General features: G+C 43.2%; 1 long non-coding RNA gene across 1 annotated transcript; it reads left to right on the top strand.

The window, feature by feature from the left end:
• The first annotated feature begins 8,885 nt into the window (after nt 1-8,885).
• On the top strand, nt 8,886-19,990 carry LOC308588989. The gene is made up of 3 exons (XR_014009000.1): nt 8,886-9,383; nt 18,862-18,950; nt 19,175-19,990. It is a non-coding gene; the product is annotated as an uncharacterized lncRNA (long non-coding RNA).
• The last annotated feature ends 2,678 nt before the right edge of the window (nt 19,991-22,668 follow it).

Raw genomic sequence — 22,668 nt, 5'->3', positions numbered from 1 at the left:
AGGTACCACTGTAATGAATAGAGTTGGGGTGATAACACAACCCTGTTTAACACCTGATCCTACTGTAAATGGTTCACTTGGACAGCCATTGTTTTCTGCAATTCTTGCTGTTATATTATCATAGAGGAACTGAATGATGTTCACAAATTTATTTGGGCAGCCAATTTTCAGAAGGACAGTCCATTACGATTTACAGTGTCAAAGGCCCCTTAGTCAGGTCAATAAACGCCATATACAGGGGTTGGTTTTGTTCTCTGCATTTTTATTGAAACTGTTGAGTGGTGAAAATCATGTCCCCAGTCCCCCTAGAAAGTCTAAAACCATTCTGGGATTTAGGAAGTGTAGCCTCGGACATTGTTAATTCGCTAAGATCCTTGCCAGAATTTTGCCAGCCGCAGGTAATAAAGAGATGCCTCGATAGTTTCCGCAATCTGTTCTGTCACCTTTTTAAAAGAGATTGATAATTTTGGCATCCCTAAAGTCTGCTGGGATCTCCTCTCTCCCCCAGATTTTGTCAAAAGAGTGTGTTGGTAATAGCAAGGTTGTGCGCTGCACATGTCAAAAATAAGATTCCGTTCTAGTTGCTGTTGCCAATTCCTTCTTTCCCAATATTCCCAGGCCACAGATCAAAATCTCGCCCAACTCTGGCATTAAAAATCACCCAGGAGGATAATTTTAGATGGCATCCAGCTGAGAGTAAAATTTTTCTTTAATGTCTTCATCAGCATTCAGTGTTGGTGCATAAGCGCTTAGAATAGTAGCCTGCTGGTTTTTGGCAAGTTTTATTCAAAGGGTTGAAATTCGCTCATAAATGCCGGAAGGGACTTCTGGCAAGAGCTTCACAAGATCGTTTTTGATAGCAAAGCCTACTCCATGTATTCAATGTTCTTGTTCAGGTAGACCTTTCCAGAAGAATGTGACACTCCATTTTCTTCCTTCATTTGTCCCTCACCTGCTCTTCAAGTTTCTTGAAGTGCTGTAATATCGATGATGGGAAGCAGCATTCCTGAGGTGGCTTATAGCAGCCCACTGCCCTCACCAGGTGTAGCTCAACTAGGGGAGCAGCACTGTGAGGCCTCAGAGATGGCACTTTGCCTCATGGGTGGCATGCATGTGCAACACTGGTTTGAGCTGAATGTGTGAACCGGCTCCATTGAAAAGCACTGTGTGATATCATGTTTGTAAAGAACCATGAAGCTGAGAGGGGTCATCTGCGCAGCCCAGGGCCTCCATACACACTGCCCAGTTTTGTGCCCTGGAGAGGTCACTTCAGTGACCCTAACACAACAAAAACAATGGGAGGCAGCAGTTATGAGCTACCAGTCTCTGCAATCGCTGTGATTCTCCAGTGGCTTGACTTCACCCCCAGAGGCGCACTTTCGTCTTTCAAGTTTTGACCTTTAAAGCCCTATGCGGCCTAGGACCCACGTACCTACGGAACCGCCTCTCCTGGTATGCTCCGTGGAGGACCTTAAAGTTCACAAATGACAACACTTTGGAGGTCCCAAGTCACAAGGTAGTTAGATTGGTCTCAACGAGGGCCAGGGCCTTTTCAGTACTGGCTCCGACTTGGTGGAATGCTCTGTCACAAGAGACAAGGGCCCTGCAGGACTTTACATCTTTGCACAGGGCCTGCAAGACAGAGCTGTTCCGCCTGGCCTTTGGTTTGGACTCAGTCTGACCCTTATGTTTCCCACCCTTATGGTTTTGATCTATGGGTTATTATTAAAATGAGGCTGCATTTTAAATTGTATTTTTAACCTGTATTTTAAATTGTTTCCCTCCCCTATTATGTTTTTATTGTAATTTTACTGGTGTTAGCCACCCTGAACCCGGCTCTGGCCAGGGAGGGCGGGGTATAAATAATTTATTATTATTATTATTAAGACAGACGGATGCCAGCAACAAAAAGGGCCACACATACTTGCAGGTTTTCATAATGCTGCAATCATTAAGTGAAGATGCACCTGTGAAGCTGTGGTGTACCTTTGCCCTAGAGCAGGGGTCTGCAACCTTTAAGACAAAAAGAGCCACTTGGACCCGTTTCCGAAGAAAAAACAACAACTGGGAGCCGCAAAACCATTGCGACATTTAAAACAAATGTATCTCTGGAGCCACGATCTGACAGCGGGCGGGAAGGTGATGTCGGGACGGTGCGTGACTAACGCATGCACCGCCCCCATGCGACGTCACAGCCAGTACAGCACCCGCCACAGTGAGGAGTGTCGGGGTGCACAATGCGCCTCCTCCCCTCGCTAGTATCCGCCCCGGAGCTGCAGCAAAGATGTAAAAGAGCCACATGCGGCTCCGGAGCCGCGGGTTGCAGACCCCTGCCCTAGAGTATTATAAGATACAGGGGTCACTTGAGATCAACCTGGAAAGGAGACGATTAAGAGGTATTATGCTAGCCATCTTCAAATATTTGAAGTGCTGTCACATAGGCAGGGGAGCAATGTTGTTTTCTGTTGCTCCAGAGGTCAGGACCTGAACTAATGGATTCAATTTACAGGGGGAATACTATTGTCCTAGCTCCTGCCCGACACACACAGACAGAGGCTCTCACTTGGAAATAAGAAAGATATCTTTATCCAGGCAAGTAATAATACAGGCTCAGCGGCCGCCACAGGACTCAGGAGTCATAATTCAGGAGTTCCAGAGCAGAGCAAGAAGTTATCATTATTATCTATTTATTTATACCCCTTTATACACCTTTTTCCCTGACGGAACTCAGGGTGACTTAAAGATTAAAAACAAGAACTATTAAAAACATTGAAAGCACTACCATTAAAAAGTAATAAAATAAAATAAAAATTATAAACTAAAATAAAAAAAAAACGTTTTGAAAAATGCACTGAATTTGGCCTCCTCCAAGCCAGGCTCCCACAATTCCACAATTCAGCTCACATCTCTGCTTCTTGCTGCTCCTCTGTCAAATCAGGCCAACCCAACCCCAACAGCCTTGCTGAGCTCGGGACAGGGATTTTGACTAAATATATAGAAGAACTTCCTGACCACACGTCACAAAGTGGAGCAGACTGCAGCAGTAGAGGGCAGGTTCGCCTTCATTCAATGTTTTTAAGTAAAAGGGTGGATCTTATCAGGAACGCTTCATTGCCAAAGGGTTGGATTGCATGGCCTTTGATGAACCTACCAACTCTATGATTCTGCGATCAAAAGCTATTTTGCTCTTTGTGCTCTCTTTAAGAAGAAGAAGTAATTTCGCCAGGAGATTAATCTGATTTAATAAAGACATTTGATGGAAAAAATCTAGGGCTTGAGACATAAAAATGTCAAAGCTGGAATGGTTAATAGCCTGATCTGGGATACACTGTGACAGCTAATGAATGTAGCTATTTGGGCAGCAATCTTTAGCAAATCACTTTTTCCAGCTGGTGTTATTGAGGGAGGTTTCTTCTGCCCTCTGAGTAATGCTCCTGTTTAAAGTCTCCCTCTTTTTTCCTGCTGCTGCTTCTTCACTGCAATGTTTTCTTGCAGCAAATCAGGGGAAAAAATGATCCGGGAAACGAGGGAAATATGTGTGTGAGTGGGCGTGTGTGCGTTCATGCAGGTATAGCATTGTGGCTGAGAGCTCAAGGTATGCTTGAGAAGGTCATTGATCTGATTCTCACCACTGCCTACGGCAACCAGATTTACTTCAGCTTTTCCTCTTCTTTTTGTACACACGAACAGAACAAAAGAGAACATCACCTTCCATAAAACCTCTCTGAGTTAATTTACATGTATAAATGCAAATTTAGAAATACTACAATTGACCGAAATAAAATAAAAAATGTAATACATCACACCACAGTGTGGAACAAGAATTCTGGGATTGTATTGGCTACAACTTTACCAACTGGGCACTTTTGCAAAAGCATTTGGTACACACAGGTGAGGGCTTGAGACCCTTTTCAAATCGCTACAAACTGGACCTAGCTATGACATGCAAGGGACAGTGTCACCAATGTATGGCAGGATACCAAACAGCTTTGCTGGCAACACAAAAGGTATCAGAACAAGACGGGACACTGAAATAGGGATTTTGATAAGGGAAAACTCATGGCGCAATCCACCTTTGAAATTATCTTGAAATTATCTTTCGATGGCACTGGACACCCACACACCTTGCAATAATAATTTCTTCAAGCTCACCCCTTCTCTGGAAAGGCTGTGGAGAACAATGCTCTTATTTTCATGCCTGGTGGGAATGTACTTTGGTCAATGGCTTTTGGGTTGGGAAAAATGTGTTTTGTCTGGCCTCCAAAATCACTATACAGTCAAATTTTTCCTAATTTGGCACTTGCCTTGTTATCCTTAGATTTGAATGCAAATTCTAATCTCAGATTTAAAGAATTAATTTCCTTCTTGTTCACAGCAGCTAGGCTTCTTCTTCTTGTTGTTGTTAATTGAATTTATATACCGTCCTATGGGGATGCAGTCACGGAATTAAAAGACGCCTGCTCCTTGGGAGAAGGGCGATGGCAAATCTAGACAACATCTTAAAAAGTAGAGACATCACCTTACCAACAAAGGTCCGTATAGTAAAAGCTATGGTTTTCCCAGTAGTGATGTATGGAAGTGAGAGCTGGACAATAAAGAAGGCTGATCGCCAAAGAATTGATGCTTTTGAATTATGGTGCTTAAGGAGACTCTTAAGAGTCCCATGGACTGCAAGAAGTTCAAACGTATCCATTCTGAAGGAAATCAGCCCTGAGTGCTCACTGGAAGGACAGATTGTGAAGCTGAGGCTCCAATACTTTGGCCACCTCATGAGAAGAGAAGACTCCCTGGAAAAGACCCTGATGTTGGGAAAGATGGAGGGCACAAGGAGAAGGGGACGACAGAGGACGAGATGGTTGGACAGTGTTCTTGAAGCTACAAACATGAGTCTGACCAAACTACGGGAGGCAGTGGAAGACAGGAGTGCCAGCGTGCTCTGGTCCATGGGGTCACGAAGAGTCGGACATGACTAAACGACTAAACAACATGGGGATGCGGGTGGCGCTGTGGGTTATACCACAGAGCCTAGCACTTGCCAATCAGAAGGTCAGCGGTTTGAATCCCCGTGATGGGGTGAGCTCCCGTTGCTCGGTCCCTGCTCCTGCCAACCTAGCAGTTTGAAAGCACATCAAAGTGCAAGTAGATAAATAGGTACCACTCCGACGGGAAGGTAAACGGCATTTCCGTGCGCTGCTCTGGTTTGCCAGAAGTGGCTTAGTCATGCTGGCCACATGACCCAGAAGCTGTACGCCGGCTCCCTCAGCCAATAAAGCGAGATGAGCACCGCAACCCCAGAGTCGGCCATGACTGGACCTAATGGTCAGGGGTCCCTTTACCTTTACCTTTACCATCCTATACCTGGAGGTCTCACGGTGGTTTACAGAATAGTTATTGCCCAACGATTGAAGGAAGCTTCCAATATACCAACAGTGGCTTGCGGGAGGAAGAATTCTGGGAACCACTGTTTACTCCTCACAGAACTATAGTTCACAGCACCTTTAATATACTAAAGTTCCCAGAATCTTTTGGGGTTTTTTAGAGGGGTGTGTCTATGCTTCAAAGCCTTGTTGTACACACAGACTTGGTGACTGGTCCATGGTCACCCAGTGACCTTAATAGTTGTGTGGTGATTTGACATCTAGTCTCACAGGTCCTAGGTCAACACTCTGCCCCCTACCGCTACACTGGCTTACTGCTGCCTTCTGACCCAGTTGTAGCTTCCAAAGAAGCTCCCAATTGTGGCTTCCAACAGTTTCCCCTCCGTATAATACAGGACAGTAATGCAACCTGGAGACAGTGGACAGATCTTTCTTGCCCATGCGAAGGCGCAGCAGCTTACCAATAATGGGATGGTTTGATTTAACATAATGAAAATGCCGCATCAAGGAAAAGGGGGAGAAAAAGAAGTCAAAGTAATTTCTTTGCTAGCTATCAGGCATGCTTTATTAGTGCCTCATTGCCTGACCTTTGTGCCACAGCTGAATTGATTTATAAGCTTCCCCTGTCTGTGTGACACATTTTATTCGTCAACCCTACCGTTGGCCTGGTTTGTTCCCGATTAATTTATTATGGCATCATTCAATGCAGAGCAGATTTGGGAGAAAATTGATTATTGCCTTTGATGAGATGGCATGCCTGTCTCTACCCTGCTCCAGAAATGGTGAGTCATCTTTCTCTGTCAGCAAAACATCTGTAACGGAATTAGAAATGTGTGCTCAATGCTATTAGCATCAATGAATGGTGAAGATTTGTTTGCCGCTCGGCTGACACCTTTTGCAGTCGGAAGAGGTACATGAAGAAGCAGATGCCGTTATTATTTATAAAAAGTATTTCCAAAGAGCACTGTGGAGTTTTACTTAATAATGATCTGAGAGTAGGCTCCGGCTCCTGATGTGAATGTCAACTCTGCTTTGAAATACAATGTCAGAACCATGGAATCGCAGCTGCAAATTTGAAATGATTTTTGCAATTTGTGGGGCCACAGTATTGCGTGAGCTCACGACTCCAAAGTCACATTGCTCACCCAAATAGGCTGCTTCATTGCCAGCCATTGTGTGAGCATTTATTAGTGGTACATTGGTGCCAGCCATGCTTTTGAGGGAAGAGAGTTCCTAATTTGGGAGGTAAAGAAAGCGAACATCTGTGCTATCTGAAGTACAAAAGCAAAAGGCAAGTGTAAAAATAACTGAAGTTGAGAGTGCCAGAATCTAGACATAACACCAGCCTAATCCAAGAACAAATTATATGGAAGAATGAAAACAATCAAGAAGATATCGGCAGATGGTGGGATCTGGAGACAGATGATTCAGTATCTCTGCCGCAGATCCATTTTTAAAGCCATTATCCACTGTCTATGTAGTCTTACGGAACTGAAGTCACCTGTTTTGATCTATTGAATAAGATCTGGAAAGAACAATCCTTTTAGAATCTGGGGGGCAACATTGCCAGTTTGAAATTGGTTATTGAGCTATGTGGACACACCAAAAACGAACTTGTGTATACATACATAGGAATGCAGATAATTGCACTGCATCCCACACCACATAGCACATAGTTAAACTATGGAATTCACCCCCACAATGATGACCACCTACTTGGATGGCTTGAAAATATAATTGGACAAATTCATGGTGAATAAATGATGGCTATGTTTTTCCTCCACTGTCAGAGGCAGTGTTGGAGCACACTAGGTCCCTCCCTTCAAAGCTTGCCCTAAGTTCCAACCTCCTTTAAAGAAGCTTCAGACAGCATTTTTATGAAGGACCTCCCCTCTTCTGTTAAACCTTGCTGCAGCCATGTTTAATGGAGGAGTGAAGACATTTTGCAGAGCAGTTTGTCAAACTGTTCAGTGAAGTGCCTTCCCTGCTCCATTAAAGAGCCTGACTGAGCAGCTGCTTGCTTACTCACATGCCTGGCTGCTTTATGTGACACTGGAGTTGCCATGGCCAACTACTGGCAGCCACAAGAACTGCAGTGTGATGACCTCCTTACACTTGTACTTATATAGAAAGATAGAGAAGTTATTTACAGGTATTTCTGCAAGGCTGAACTGTCCAAAGATACAAGTCACATCCATTGCTCCTCCCACTTTTGCCTCTGACCCCCACCCACTAGTGGCATGTGGCTCCCCAAGTTTCCACAATGGAACACAATGGACCTTTGACTGAAAAAGGTAACTCATCCCTGCTATATTTGATGAAATACATGAAGAAGTTTTTAACAGTGGCTAATACTAGCTAGTTGGCAACATGCAGTGGTACCCCCTCCAATACAGTAGCTTCTAGAAAACAACACGCTACAGTATTTAGCCATTGTCATTTCACAGTTGATAGCTCATGAGATTTCACAGCATGCTTGAATTAAAATAATCACATGATGACAAAAAAGTTTTCTTTGAGATAAAAGATGCACTTCCAAAATGGGAGTTTGAATTGCTCGTCATAATTTCTCATTCAGAAACTTGAACTGTGAAATTGGAAAACTCACCCTATTTTGAATATTAAGAGACATACATTTCCTCTCTCTTTGATAGCTTCAGGTGGTGCAACATGTGGTGCAGCACTTCTTGAAAGGGTAGATTTTCAGGACAGCATTACACCAATATCCTAGAGTATTCCCATTTATTTGGCTGCCTTTCATTTGCTCAGAATGAACCAGGAGGGCAATTCCATTTAATCTGTGTGAGAACAGAGGTAGCTCCACCACATGAGACCTCCCCTTCATTTTGCATCTCCACCTCTCCTTTCTTTTCCACAGCAGCAACTTGGCCAGTCAGGTGAGCAATGCTTGACCCACCATGCAATCCACTACTGAGCCAGAGACAATAACAGAAACCTAGACCTTTAGAGTTTGAAGGGACCTTGGGGTCATCTTGTCTAACTCCCTGCAATGCAGAAATCTCAACTAAAGCATCCATGTCAGGTTGTCCTCCAACCTCTGCTAAAAAAAACCTCAAATGAAGGAGAGTCTATCAGCTCCCAAGGTCCCACTGAACAGCTCTTACAGTTCTTCCTAATGTTTCGTGGGAATCACCTTTCTTGCTATTTGAACCTGTTGTTCTGGGTCCTATGCTCTGGAGCAGTGGAAAACAAGTTGGCTCCATGCGCCAGTCCTTTGGCTAGTTGAAGATGGTCAGTGTGGCGTAGTGGTTAAGAGCGGTAGACTCGTAATCTGGTGAACCGGGTTCGCGTCTCCACTCCTCCACATGCAGCTGCTGGGTGACCTTGGGCTAGTCACACTTCCCTGAAGTCTCTCAGCCCCACTCACCTCACAGAGTGTTTGTTGTGAGGGAGGAAGGGAAAGGAGAATGTTAGCCGCTTTGAGACTCCTTCGGGTAGTGATAAAGCGGGATATCAAATCCAAACTCTTCTTCTTCTACCGTATCTCCTCTTAGTCTTCTCTTCTTCAGGCTATAAATACCCAGCTCCCTCAACTGTTCCCTCATAAGGGTTGGTTATCTTGGTTGCCCTCCTCTGAACATATTCCAGCTTGTCAATACCCTGTGCTGGATGCAGCCCTCCAAGTGGGGTCTGAGCAAGGCAGAATAGGATTGTACTATTGCTATTACTTCATTTGATCTGGACACTCTGCTTCTGTTGATGCAGCCTAGAATGGCATTAGCTTTTCTTTTTTTAGTTGCATCACACTGTCATGCAACTTCAAACTGGGAGGAAAGCAACCAAGAGCCTAAGTAAAGGATTAATGTTCACAAGGGCTATAGAACTCTGTGATATCATATGCCCGCGACAGTTATTTCAGTTGGTACAGTTATGACAGTTATTAACAGTATTTCATGTGAGAGCAGTTGTTCTGCTGTCTGCCTCAGAGTTAGCCTGTAACAGTTTTTATCTTAGATGCAAATATATGTAAGATATATTAGCAATGTAAGTAACACCTACCTGTCTTGTATATTTAATCTAGCAAGTGCAAGTACACTGGGTAAAAAGCTATTTGTTATTTAAACCTTAAAAGAGAGCGTAGTTTTCATAGTAAAAGGGAAAGAAATTAAAGCGTCAAACAACCTGGATTCTCTTCTGCATAACTCTGTAAAGCCCAATTCCCACACAAACATGGTTGTAGGCACTCGCAGAGGGAGGAGAAAGTGGTTTCACGTCTCCGCTCCTCCACATGCAGCTGCTGGGTGACCTTGGGCTAGTCACACTTCTCTGAAGTCTCTCAGCCCCACTCACCTCACAGAGTGTTTGTTGTGGGGGAGGAACGGAAAGGAGAATGTTAGCCGCTTTGAGACTCCTTCGGGTAGTGATAAAGCGGGATATCAAATCCAAACTCTTCTTCTTCTTCCATGGCGAAAGCTTGTTGTGGATCTTCCCGATGGGAGACAGGAGGTAGGTGGGTGCAGGTTTGTAGATTTTTCTCTCTCCAGGCTCTCAGTAATATAATGTGGGGTAATGCCTAGGCTCCTGTAGTGGGGGAATCTGCCCAGGATGAGAGCCTGTTGAGAGGGAATCTGTTCCTCCAGGTCAGGGATGGGGGAGAATGTGTATAGGGGTGGGTTTGATGGATGGTTTTTCCAGGTTGGTAGGTTGGTTTGCCACAAGACTGAAAGGCATTCTTAACATCAATCCAGTATGACTGATATTTTGCTAGTTTATATTGTTTTAATGGCTTTATTGTAGTTGCATATTTCTTTTTTATTAATATGTCTTTCACTGTTTTGGGGTCAAAAAGTATATATGCAAATGAACCATAGAATAATGTTGTTTTTGTTTTTGTTGTAGTTGTTGTTGATGATGATGTTGTTATAATATTTATACCCTGCCCATCTGGCTGGGTCTCCCCAGCCACTCTGGGGACATCATAATAAATAATCATAAAAAGGTAAAGGGACCCCTGACCCTTTGGTCCAGTCGTGGCCGACTCTGGGGTTGCAGCGCTCATCTCACTTTATTGGCCGTGGGAGCTGGCGTACAGCTTCCGGGTCATGTGGCCAGCATGACAAAGCCGCTTCTGGCGAACCAGAGCAGCACACGGAAATGCCATTTACCTTCCCACCAGAGCGGTACCTATTTATCTACTTGCACTTTGACGTGCTTTCGAACTGCTAGGTTGGCAGGAGCAGGAACCGAGCAATGGGAGCTCACCCCGCTGCGGGAATTTGAACTGCCGGCCTTCTGATTGGCAAGTCCTAGGCTCTGTGGTTTAACCCACAGCGCCACCCGCGTCCCAATAAATAATCTTAAATACTTATTTATGACATCATACATAATCATTCAGTTATGAAGCTCATTTGGTGACTTTGGGTCTCTATCTCTCAGTTTTGCCTATCTAAGAGACATGATTTAAGGATAAGATGTTTTAAACCTCACCCATGTAGACCTCTCTGAGCGTATTGGAGAATGGGTGGGGTATAAGTTTGATTTATTAACGATTCACTGATGAGGTTTTGGTGCTTATTAAATCCCTCTTGATATGATATGATTTACTGTATTTCTATGCTGCTTTCCATTCAAGTGAGCCCCAAAGTGGCTTGAAAACAATAAATAGCAACATACTTTCACCTGCTAGTTAAACTCTTTCGGTGGATGTGAAAAATGCAGTCCCATTGCAGTTGCTTCATACAAAATTCTACGCTTCCGGTGCCCAACAGAACAGTAATAGCAGTCTCGTGTTTTTGTTAATTCATCTTCCCTTCCACAAAGACCGCTTAAAGATCTGAAGTATCCCACTGCAAGTACATTGACATTAAAAACCTCACACCTCCTTCCCTGCCTTGCTACTCAACTATTTCATAGCTGCCACCTGCGCAACAAGAGCAGATTGGAGGCGGCTGATAACGGATAGGCTGAGCGGTTTTATTTTCATCTGAACTCTTCTGTAAATATAAACAACACCTGATCATCTGGATTGAAATGGCCCCCCAGAGGATACCTGGGCCATCTGCCTGGAACTTGGCAGAATCGATGCAGCCAAGCTTAATAAATGGCAATCAAGTACCTGCTCAAAAATGTCTCCTTTGACGGGCATCAAAGAAGCTCTTTTTAGGCACAGCTTTCTGTTTTGCTTCAGTCCAAACTGCTGGGCTGGCTCATATAGGCACATCCATCACTTAAGGACTGCCTTGCCCATATGTCCCAAACCGGTAACTGAGATCATCCATGGGCAGGGAAGCTGTATTAGAAAGTCCCCCATGGATGAGAAGCACAATTTAAGTCAATGATGAGTCATGGCTTCAGTGTAGTAAGCCAAGCTCTATGGAACTCCCAACATTCGGAAAGCAGACAGACACAGACAGGGCTGGGTTAAAACACTTTTCTTTCAGGAAGCTTTTGCACTGCAAGTACTACTTTCATAGAACCATCAAGTTGGAAGGGGCCCAAAGAACCGTCACTGCAGGTATCATAGCTAAATAATCCCTGACAGATGGCCATCCAGCCACCATTTAAAAACCTGCTATCTATTTTGTGATGTTTCACATTTTATAGGTTGCACAGTCCACCCGCCTCCCACCCATAAGCTCTTTGGGGACATATAGTGAAATGTGGGGTGTAAATTCATTTTTTAAAAATACAATAAATTGGCAACTGTAAGCATGTGTGCATGAGTCACCCCAGATCCAACACTGCAGATAGCATTTTTATAGCTTATTGTGTCATATCCCAGGGTGTTTCAATTGACTCGGTTTACATGTAGAGCCATCCCACCATCACCCAATACTTCTGCCCATCTGCCACTCTTTCCATTCTCCCGATCTCCCCAGCTGTTTCCCCACCATCATCAGGGATGCTTGGGGAATGTGAATTTTACAAATCCCAGTATGAATGGACCATGATCCGTATATCCCATGCTAACCCATGGCTTGAAACAGAGCCTTCTATGTGGTTGTCTTCTTCTCCAAATGTTGCACCATAGATCCCAGCTCAGAAAACATTTATTAAGAGAGCCATCCTACAGGGGGAGGCAAGTGGTGGAGCAGACTGACCAGCCATATCCAAAGACCTGCTGGGCTCAGGCATGAGAGGCGGAAATGAAGGCAAAGCAGAGTTTTCATGCTCTTTCATCCTTGTTTGTTTGTTTAAAATATTTTTGTCTACATTGGTTCAAACAGGAGAGAATTAGATTTGCCAGCTCCATTCCACCCCCTGTTCCAGAGGGGGGTCTGAATCCTTCAGAACTGTATCTCTTCCCAGTTTGACACTGGCATGAAAATTATCTGCCTCTATCAATTTCTGAAGCCCTACATTAGTCAGGTAGGGGCTACAGTAGCTTCTGCAGTGGCGGAGAGGGACCCTCCGAGATAGGATCACCACCTCTGAGGTCAGAACTCTCCTTCTGCATCTTTGGATGGCAGGGTAAATGCATTTGTAAATGCATGTTTTGTGGCAAAATGTGTTTGGCACTGTACATTGCAAGAAAAAAAAATCAGAAATGCAATTCTTTATGCAGCTTTAAAACAACAGTAAGCAGCACCCAGTAGCGATGGTGCAGAATAATGTGGAAACAGGTGATCCAAAAAGTGAATAACTGCAAAGAAAGTGACATGGATCAGAAATCGACTGATCCCTAGCAGCCAGGAATCCAAGTCTTATTTATTAAGTGGAGAAAAGTAGGTGGGGACAGGGAATCGTTTACAAATGAAAGCCACCAGACATGAAAAGGGTTGGGGACCCCTCCTGCCCTTCACTTTGCTCCCCCCAACCCTCTCCTTTTTATCAATACTTTGCACACAGGAGCAAACATAATGCCCCAAGACTTTGTATCCATGCATTTTAAATAATACAGTCATACCTTGGGTTAAATGTGCTTTAGGTTGAGCGTTTCCATGGCGACCCGGAAGTAATGGAGTGCGTTACTTCTGGGTTTTGCCGCTTGCACATGCGCAGACGCTCAAAATGACGTCACGTGTATGCACGGAAGTGGCAAATCATGACCCACACACGCGCAGACGTGGGTTGTGTTCACTTCAGGATGCGAATGGGGCTCCAGAACGGATCCCGTTCGCATCCAGAGGTACCACTGGAAGAAGAAGAAGAAGAAGAAGAAGAAGAAGAAGAAGAAGAAGAAGAAGAAGAAGAAGATGATTTTCTTTGTTTCTGTTTGGAATTACACCTCACAAAAAGTATCCATTTTATTTAAACCGTCTTGACGTCTTTTAAACACAGTAACTTACATTTATGCAATCAAATATGAATGGCACTCTTTATTTATAAACGCAAGTTTAAGTGCAGATTAAAACATTTGGAATGAAGTTTTGCCTGTCCTTAAAGCAATTATAGAGGTGGAGTTTGGAAGGGATCCTAAGATCTGTCTGTTAAAAATGATTTGCAAGGCAGCATTAGATGAAAATGTAGGCATCACAGGTACTTAATGCGCTGCCTGTGGCAAGAATAGTTGTGGTAAATAACTGGAAACATGAAAGAAGAAGAAAATATTCAGAGGAGGAATGGAGAGAAAAAGTTGGGTATATAAAAAGTTAGACCTTTAAACAAAGATTGGGGGAGAGGTTAATGAACTTTGAGACATTAATAAATCGAGCCTTCTGGACTCAGTCTGAGCAGAAATATTGGCAAGGCTTTAGATTTTCTCAATGGAAGACTAAAACACCAGAGTTCTGTGGGTGTTGGGTGAAATGGTTACTTCATTTCTTTCCATTTTTTGTACATGAGAAACACACATTCATGGAATGTATGTAGAAATCTGTTACCTTATTTGGGTGCTCGGTTGCTATATGTGATGAAAATAATGGGATGGAGAGTGGAGTATCACCCTCCCGGTGCATCACCATCTCCTCCATGGGCTAGAGAGTGAAAGTCTGTAGTGGGGAGCCTCGTGTACTTGTGGAAGCACCCTATATGATTTAGAGCCAATTATGCAGGGTGCCTCCATTAGTCCAGGAAGGTCCCTGTACTTCAGGCATTCACCCAACAATTCATTTAGGGTGAAGACAAGGCACAGATGACATACTGGAAGAAACAGGGTTTGGCAACACACCCTAGCATTTCCTTGAGTGATTGTCATCATGCGCAGCACTGAATGCTTCTATCATCTCTATCAACTATCTATCTATCATCTATCTATCTATCATCTATCTATCTATCTATCTATCTATCTATCTATCTATCTATCATCTATCATCTATCTATCTATCTATCTATCTATCATCTATCTATCTATCATCTATCTATCTATCATCTATCTATCATCATCTATCATCTATCTATATCTATCTATCATCTATCTATATCTATCTATCATCTATCTATCTATCTATCATCTATCATCTATCATCTATCTATCTATCTATCTATCTATCTATCTATCTATCTATCTATCTATCTATCATCTATCTATATCTATCTATCTATCATCTATCTATCTATCTATCTATCTATCTATCATCTATCTATCTTCTATCTATCTATCATCTATATCTATCTATCTATCTATCTATCTATCTATCTATCTATCTATCATCTATCTATCTATCTATCTATCATCTATCTATCTATCTATCTATCTATCTATCATCTATCTATCAATCATCTATATCTATCATCTCTCTCTCTCTCTCTCTCTCTCTCTCTCTCTCTCTCTCTCTCTCATCTATCTATCTTTATCTAATCTATCTAATCTATCTATCTATCTATCTATCTATCTATCTATCATCTATCTATTATTTCAGGAGTGGGAAACATTTTTCAGCCCAAGGGCCACATTGCTTCATGGGAAAAATCCCTGAGGGTTGAATGCCAGTGGTAGGCAGGGTCAGAGGTAAAACTAGATGGGGCAAGACATGTGATTTGTACAGTAGACTGTATTTCAGGCCTTAAGAAAGTCAGAGGTTCCAACACACTTGTCTCTATCCAGCCAGGGAATGCAAATATCCATTTAATCAGAGTTAAAACTCACCATCCATGTACAGCTTATCTCTAGAAGCTATTAGGACTGGTTGCATAGAACCTAGAAGGTTGCATAGCCTTCTAGAACAATTATGATATCCAGGGATGCTTTGGACCGACTTGGATTATCTTCTCCCGTTTTATGTTTCCTTATTAACAAAGAATTCACTCTCAGACTGTTTAGTAAACAAGAAAATGTGAGGCTTACTCACATCAAAGTCTTTAGAGGATTCAACAGATATGATGATGAAAATCAGTCAGGCAATAGGCTTTAAATGTTACAAATTTCCAAAGTCCAGTTCAAAATGGAGATTGCTCTCTGGAGGAAAGCAAAGATGTGTTTTTCCCCATTGCAGGTAGGAAAAAGCATGTGTGACAGGAAGGAATATTCAGGGATTAATTCCCTGCCACAAGGTTTTGGGGGGTATGACATCTTAGTGTCACCTTTATACATGGAGCCATTGCTCCTGTTTGTGACTATATAGCAATCATGCATTTGTGATTTCAGCTGCACAGGAAGAAGGGGTGTGGCCTAAAGTGAGTCCCAAGGGCCGGATAAAGATACTTGGGGGGCCATGTTTGGACTCTGGCCCTGAGATTTCCCAGTCCTGATCTACCTATGTAGATACAGTGACAGACAGACATGCTTTGATTCCTATTGCATTCCATTTATGTTTCATATTTTTATACTGAATAATAAGAAACTTAAAAATAAGTTAAAATAAAGAAGAACCTGCGACTGACTGATGCGGCAGGTTTCTGGTAACGCTTATCCACTCAACACTGAGATCATTTATTAAATGGTTGAGTAGCAAAGAAAGGAAAGGGAAAGAGGTTTCCACTGTTAGAAACCTCAAATACAATAGCTTATAAAAATGGCACCTGCTAAGCTAATAATTTGAAGCTCAGAATACACGATCCACCTACAAGTATGTGCCAAATTGCACACTGATCCAATAAGAAGTTTCACAGCTACAGCAAGTAAAAAAGTTCTGAAAATGGACCTTTTGACACTTGGTACTCTAATTTTTCAATTTGCGTATCACACATTGCTTCCCAATGTAGAGGGACACTACTGATGCACTTGATGTGGTCTTGTCAAGGAAGGTTACCCTTCATTGATTTCATAGAATCATAGAGTTGGAAGAGACCCAAGGCTCAACTGTTGCAATGCAGGAATCTTAGCTAAAGCATTCATGGCAGATGGCTATCTAAGCTCTGCTTAAAAGCCTCCAAGGAAGAAGAGTCTACCACCTCCTGAGGGAGACTGTTCCACTGTCGAACAACTCTTACTGTCAGAAAGTTTTTCCTGGTGGTTGTTCGGAATCTCCCTTCTTGTAACTTGAAGCCATTGGTTCAAATCCTACCCACCAGAGCAGGAGAAAAGAAGCTTGCACCATCTTCCATGGGACAGCCCTTAAGATATTTGAAGGTGGCTATCATATCTCCTCTCAGTCTCCTCTTTTCCAGGCTAAAAATACCCAGCTCCTTCAAGTGCTCCTCGTAAGGCTTAGCTTCCAGACCCTTGATCACCTTGGTTGCTCTCCTCAGCACACCTTCCAGCTTGTCAACATCCTTCTTAAATTGCGGTGCCCAGAATTGGACACAGTAGTCTAGGTGTGGTCTGACCAGGGCAGTGTACAATAGTACTGTTCCTTCCCTTGATTTGGGCACTATGCTTGATGAGGTTCTGAGCAGTGATTCTAATATTATTAAGGCTTTCCAGCCCCCCTTAAAGTCCATGGCAGAAACTACCAAGAAATTAAATCACTGCATGCATGGATAAATTTTTGAAGCAAAAATTTCGTCAGGACTCCTAGAGGGAGCACTTAATGGATACTTCATGCAAAGTCTATTCATTTAGTTACAACAGTGTGGCAAAGTGATTGGGTGAGGGCTCACCAACCTTACTGTGCCCACGGGATACTTGAGAAATATGGGAGACCAATGTTGCACAACACTGTTACTGATCACAAGGCATGCCTGTTAAAACATTGGCCTTAACTCCCAATTCTCTGATTTTGTGGAGCGCAAAACAATGAAAGAGCCTTAACTCTGGTCTTTCTTTCTTTTCTTTTTTTACTTTTGCTTTATAAAATCCCTAAATCAGATTATCAGATTTGCAGTCTTCTATACATGACCTAATATATTGTTACATTAGAAATAATGACCTAAATGTCAGTGTCACTACAACAGAGTTAAACCTTCGGGAATTGGGAAGTTTGCCCAAAATCATGTATAATCTAGCAGAGTAGATATGTCAACATGCATAAGTACATGTAGTTTGTTTGACATGATCACCCATAATCCTATAATAATGCAGAATAGAATTTCCTGGAGGGTTTTCCTCAGCTTTAAAATGTCTCTGACATATAATTCCCCCAGCCCCCATAATTTTAGAATGCTTTAATATCTGTAGTAAGTGGAGATGTCTCAAAATGAGAGAGATACACTTTCCTAGCAGCAAAAAAGTCATTTCTTTTTTTAAAAGAAAAATATTTCTATTTTATTGAAAATTTTCAGTGGAAAAAAAAGCAGGGCTTTTTTCAGCTGGAACTCACTTCCGGCACCTGTCAGGTGGGTGCCACTGACATTCTAAGCAAGCGAGGGAGGTGTACATGGTGATTTCCAGCACCTCTTTTTCTAGGAAAAAAAGCACTGGGTGAAAGAAAATAAATATAAAATAAAAAGGTGCTTGAAACTGTAATACAATACAATATATAGGTATATAAGTAATGTTATTATTCCACTGAGTATCTGCATTAAAAAGATACCTGCAAATATGATATGAAGGCTGGTAACATCAACCCCACCTTGTGGGAATTCCTTGCAGACGACCACAGTGCCTGGAGACAGGCAGTCAAGTCATGTATTCACAGCAGTGACCAAAGGAGAAATGACTGCTGGAAGGAGTGCAGAAAGAAGAAACGCCATGGTGCATCTGCAGCAGCACAACCAGACACCCTCATCTGCCCCAGCTGAAACAAAACATGTCTCTCCCATATCGGCCTCTACAGCCACAGCAGGCACTGCAACCTTCCAGCAGCTTGACCTCACCCCTGAAGGCACACTCCTCTATTGTCTCCCGAGACAGATGGATGCCAATCATACAATTAAGAAGTATAAAGTCATCCCCCTCCATCCCTACCTCCAGGTGTGCCAGTCTTGGTGTGAAATACGGTAATTATGGAAGCAAACTCCCAGCTCTTTTTTTGCACCTCCCAGATCCCTGTGGCCATGGACCAAAGAAGGAAGGAAGGAAGGAAGGACAACCCTGTTTATGACAGTGTTGTATGGAAAACTTATCCCATTTATTTATTTTACTGACTCTTATCCAGCAATTAATGAGAAAATATCTTGAATAAGAACATTATCCAAGAGAGAAAATGATGGAGAAATTCATATGGGTCAAGTGCCGGGTAATTGTCACACTTCCTTTATTTTTGGGGTTGCTCAGGGATGTTTATGAGTGTCCTTTCATTCATTCTACAAATCATCTTTCCAGGGATCTGGACTCTGCAGCCTTCCTGGGTGCCTGTGTTTCCTGAAAACCCTATGGCATTCTCAGCTGGGCTTTCTTGTAAACATAGGAAGGTGAGGAAGCTTCCTACTGTATGTCTGACAACTGAAATATTTTTGAAGAAATGAGTGTGGGATGGATTCTTTTTCAAGCAAGGTAAAACGAAGGGCTTCCCTTAAAAACAAGTGAATGCATCAATCTCAGGCACCTGGGAGGCAGCCTCCACAGCTTTTCTGTGCCTCAGTTACAGTTCAGGGAAAGACACCACAAATTAACTTATCCCATGGGTTATTTTCAGATCAGGAAGTGCAGGCAGCCAGGGAGGCCGCAGAGTGCTGAAGAAATGTTTAAGGTAGCGGTAAAAACACAGAAAACGCAGCCCCACCTCCACTACAATGATAAATAAATTCTAAAGCGACAGTAAAATTAAAGCCTCTTTGGCAGGACAACCTGACAGTGCAGAAGTCAGAAGAGTGATGATGTATTAGAAATAAACTCATAATAGTTCTGATTATCATTTATTGCCTGGGCAGTATATTTTTCCAGCGATGAGACAAACCGAGTTCTGCTGCGTTTCCGCTAGCATAGCTGGAGATCATTAGCTCATTTTTCAACACTTCCTCAAATGTCAGTGGAAGAGACAGCTCATGCTTCTCCATCCTTCTGAGATTTCACTCCACCCTGTGCATAGACGTTGTGTGGTACCAAGAGGGAAAGGCAGTGAGATCAGCCTCCAGCAGTTTGCCAGCCATCCGGTGAGTTTTCTCCTTTCATCATTGCTCGCTGACTGTGCACATAGTGAGGTCACTGACTAATTTCTTGAAGAATCAGGGTGAATTTAGCTATAGAAACCCAAGAAGAGCCAGGTCTCTGTGGAGACATGAAGCCTTTGCAGGTAGATGGTCCCAGGTTCAGTCCCTAAGCATCACCAGCCAGGAATGAGAGAGACCCCTTTCTGAAACCCTGGAGAGCCACTGCCAGTCAGTGAAAGTTGGATGGATCAGTGGTATGACTTGGTATAACTGCAGCTTTTCATTTGTGTGGACAGGCGGAGTCCCCTAAACCCTGGGCGGCCTCCATGTGGAATAACGACTCAATGCGCTATGGGATTAAAATTGGCCACAACTTTATTATGTTTCAGATGTGGGTAGACCTTGGCTTTGGCATTGGGAGTTTATCCCTTCCAGTCCCCCGCCGGGGATCTGGGAACATCAGGGTTATCCAGAGTGTGTGTGGGGGGGGGATGGGCTGGCTCTGGAGAACATATGTTCAAGCAGAGAGAGTCTGCCACCATTATGCCACCGTCGCAGGGGAGAGCAATGACAACCTCTAGGCGTACGGCCAAAGCCTCCCCTCAAAACAACCCCTTTAATGGGGAACCCTGGTATCGGTGCCACAAAGAGAAGGGGGGAATGGGTCACCACTATATGCCCACCCCCACTTAGGGAAGACAGGCTAAAGGATTCCACCCAAGGCCTGATACCGCCAAAGTTGTGATGTTTTGCTATGGGAAAGGCAAACCTGCCAGTGCAGGAGAGTTCCTTTCCAGCCCTTCAACAGCGACCTTGATGTAGCAGCGCCCGCGTACCTGTGGAGAAAAGGTTAATCTGCAAAAGAAGTCTTAACTGAGGGTGGGTAGGGTGGGAGAAGCTCTGGAGCCAACTAACTATTCCCAGGTAAGATCCTCCCCCTATTGTGTGGGCAGGATGGTCCCTCCCCCTACCTGGCCTGATCACCTTGGCAACGCCTCCCCAGGCAGGATTGCGCAACTGGCTAAGGTAGGCGGAGACCTCCAGGTATCCCACCTGGGGAAGGCGAAGCCAAGCCTGTGCTAATGGTGCTGCATAGGGTCCAGGGGGCTGCGCGCAACCACACAAAGGGCGCCCCCCATTTAATGTGGGAAGTGGTCATTGCTTCTCATTCCTCATACCCCACCACTGCTGGTACACAACTCACATACACAATGGGTTTCTGTATCCCAATAAATCTGCTTTGGCATATTAAATTACCAACTATGTTTTGTGGTGTTTCTATAATTGCTGAATTTGTACAACATGGACACGTTTTATGATTAGGAGACACCGTTCTTGATCACACACAGAAAATGAAGAAGTGTGCATGCACACGAAAGCTCATACCAAGAACTAACTTAGTTGGTCTTTAAGGTGTTACTGGAAGGAATTTTTTTTATTTTGACAGAAAATGAAGTCACTTACATGTTTATTTTCTCTTATTTGTTTGCTCCATTTCTTTTCTGTTATTCTTTTTGCCACTGAATGCTTGGTCCAAGAAGATCATCAGGATTACAGTTCTGTTTTTGATGGCACTAATAAATAGTTGCCACTTTTGAAAGAGCCAGTGAAACAGCCTCCTGAAAAATGGTCCAGATAGGGCTTGAGAAATATGATTCTGCATTAAATGATGGAGATATAACGGCATCTGATTGTAATGGTGTTGGGACTAGAAAACCACAATGGCTGCATCATTTGATTAAAATATTGTGATAAACACATGGGATAAATAGTTGGAGGCAGTGTGTGTGTGTGTGTGTGGGGAACTATTCTGCCCACCGTAAATCACAGCTATTGCTGTTTTTCACTTACGAATGGCAGTTACATGGTTCAAAAATCTCAGTCTTGCTTTTCCCTGTGCTCTGCTGTAGCTGGATTGATTGCCTTGAGGCTGAAAAGATGAACAAAATATTAAGCAATAAGTCAAATCTATCACCCTGCTTCTTCTTCTTCTTATAAACATTTTGCTTACTGTTCAGTAAAGTAAATGAAACTGCTCTCCTCTGTTACTCTCCCATTTCAGGATAAACCTCCTGTTATCTTCATAGCAGATATGGCTTGCTCTGTTTCTTTTACCTGTTCATGCTCATTGGCTTGAAGATCCTTCATGCCTGATAATACCTGCCCAAAATACCAAAATATTTCAGGAGATATGTTGTTCCTAATATACATCACAAGCCAAATCTTATAGGAAGGGCAACAACTGTTTATCTACTGAGTGTCCTTATTGTAGAGCTGTTGTGGTGTAGCTCATAGAGATCCACTAAGGATGACCTTCCCCAACAACTGGTGCCTTTCAGATGTTCTCAGTTACAACTCCTGTTAACCTCAGCCAGCAGGGAGACCAATGGGAAGGATTTTTTTCTTAAGCTAAAGAAATGGGGGTGAGGTTGGGGGTGGCAGAGCAGGGTGGCCTCCTCATCCACAATCAAATTATAGCCAAGGGAAATCTTATTCAAAGCTGACTTGGCATTCAATAGCCCGTTTTCCCATGCCGTACCTCTCTTTATCTAGAACCACTGCAGTTGGGCCCCCTCAGCCTCCCCAGGAGATTGTTAGCCGCTTTGAGACTCCTTAGTGTAGTGATAAAGCAGGATATCTACTTCTGCTTCATTGACTATGCAAAAGCCTTTGACTGTGTCGACCACAGCAAACTATGGCAAGTTCTTAAAGAAATGGGAGTGCCTGATCACCTCATCTGTCTCCTGAGAAATCTCTATGTGGGACAAGAAGCTACAGTTAGAACTGGATATGGAACAACTGATTGGTTCAAAATTGGGAAAGGAGTACGGCAAGGCTATATATTGTCTCCCTGGTTATTTAATTTATATGCAGAATTCATCATGCGAAAGGCTGGCCTGGATGAATCCCAAGCTGGAATTAAGGTTGCCCGAAGAAATATCAACAATCTCAGATATGCAGATGACACAACCTTGATGGCAGAAAGTGAGGAGGAATTAAAGAACCTTTTAATGAGGGTGAAAGAGGAGAGCGCAAAATA

The sequence above is a fragment of the Podarcis bocagei genome, assembly GCF_964188305.1.
Source record: "Podarcis bocagei genome assembly, chromosome: 6".
NCBI classification, from domain to species: domain Eukaryota; kingdom Metazoa; phylum Chordata; class Lepidosauria; order Squamata; family Lacertidae; genus Podarcis; species Podarcis bocagei.
This window is presented reverse-complemented; position numbering and strand designations above follow the sequence as displayed.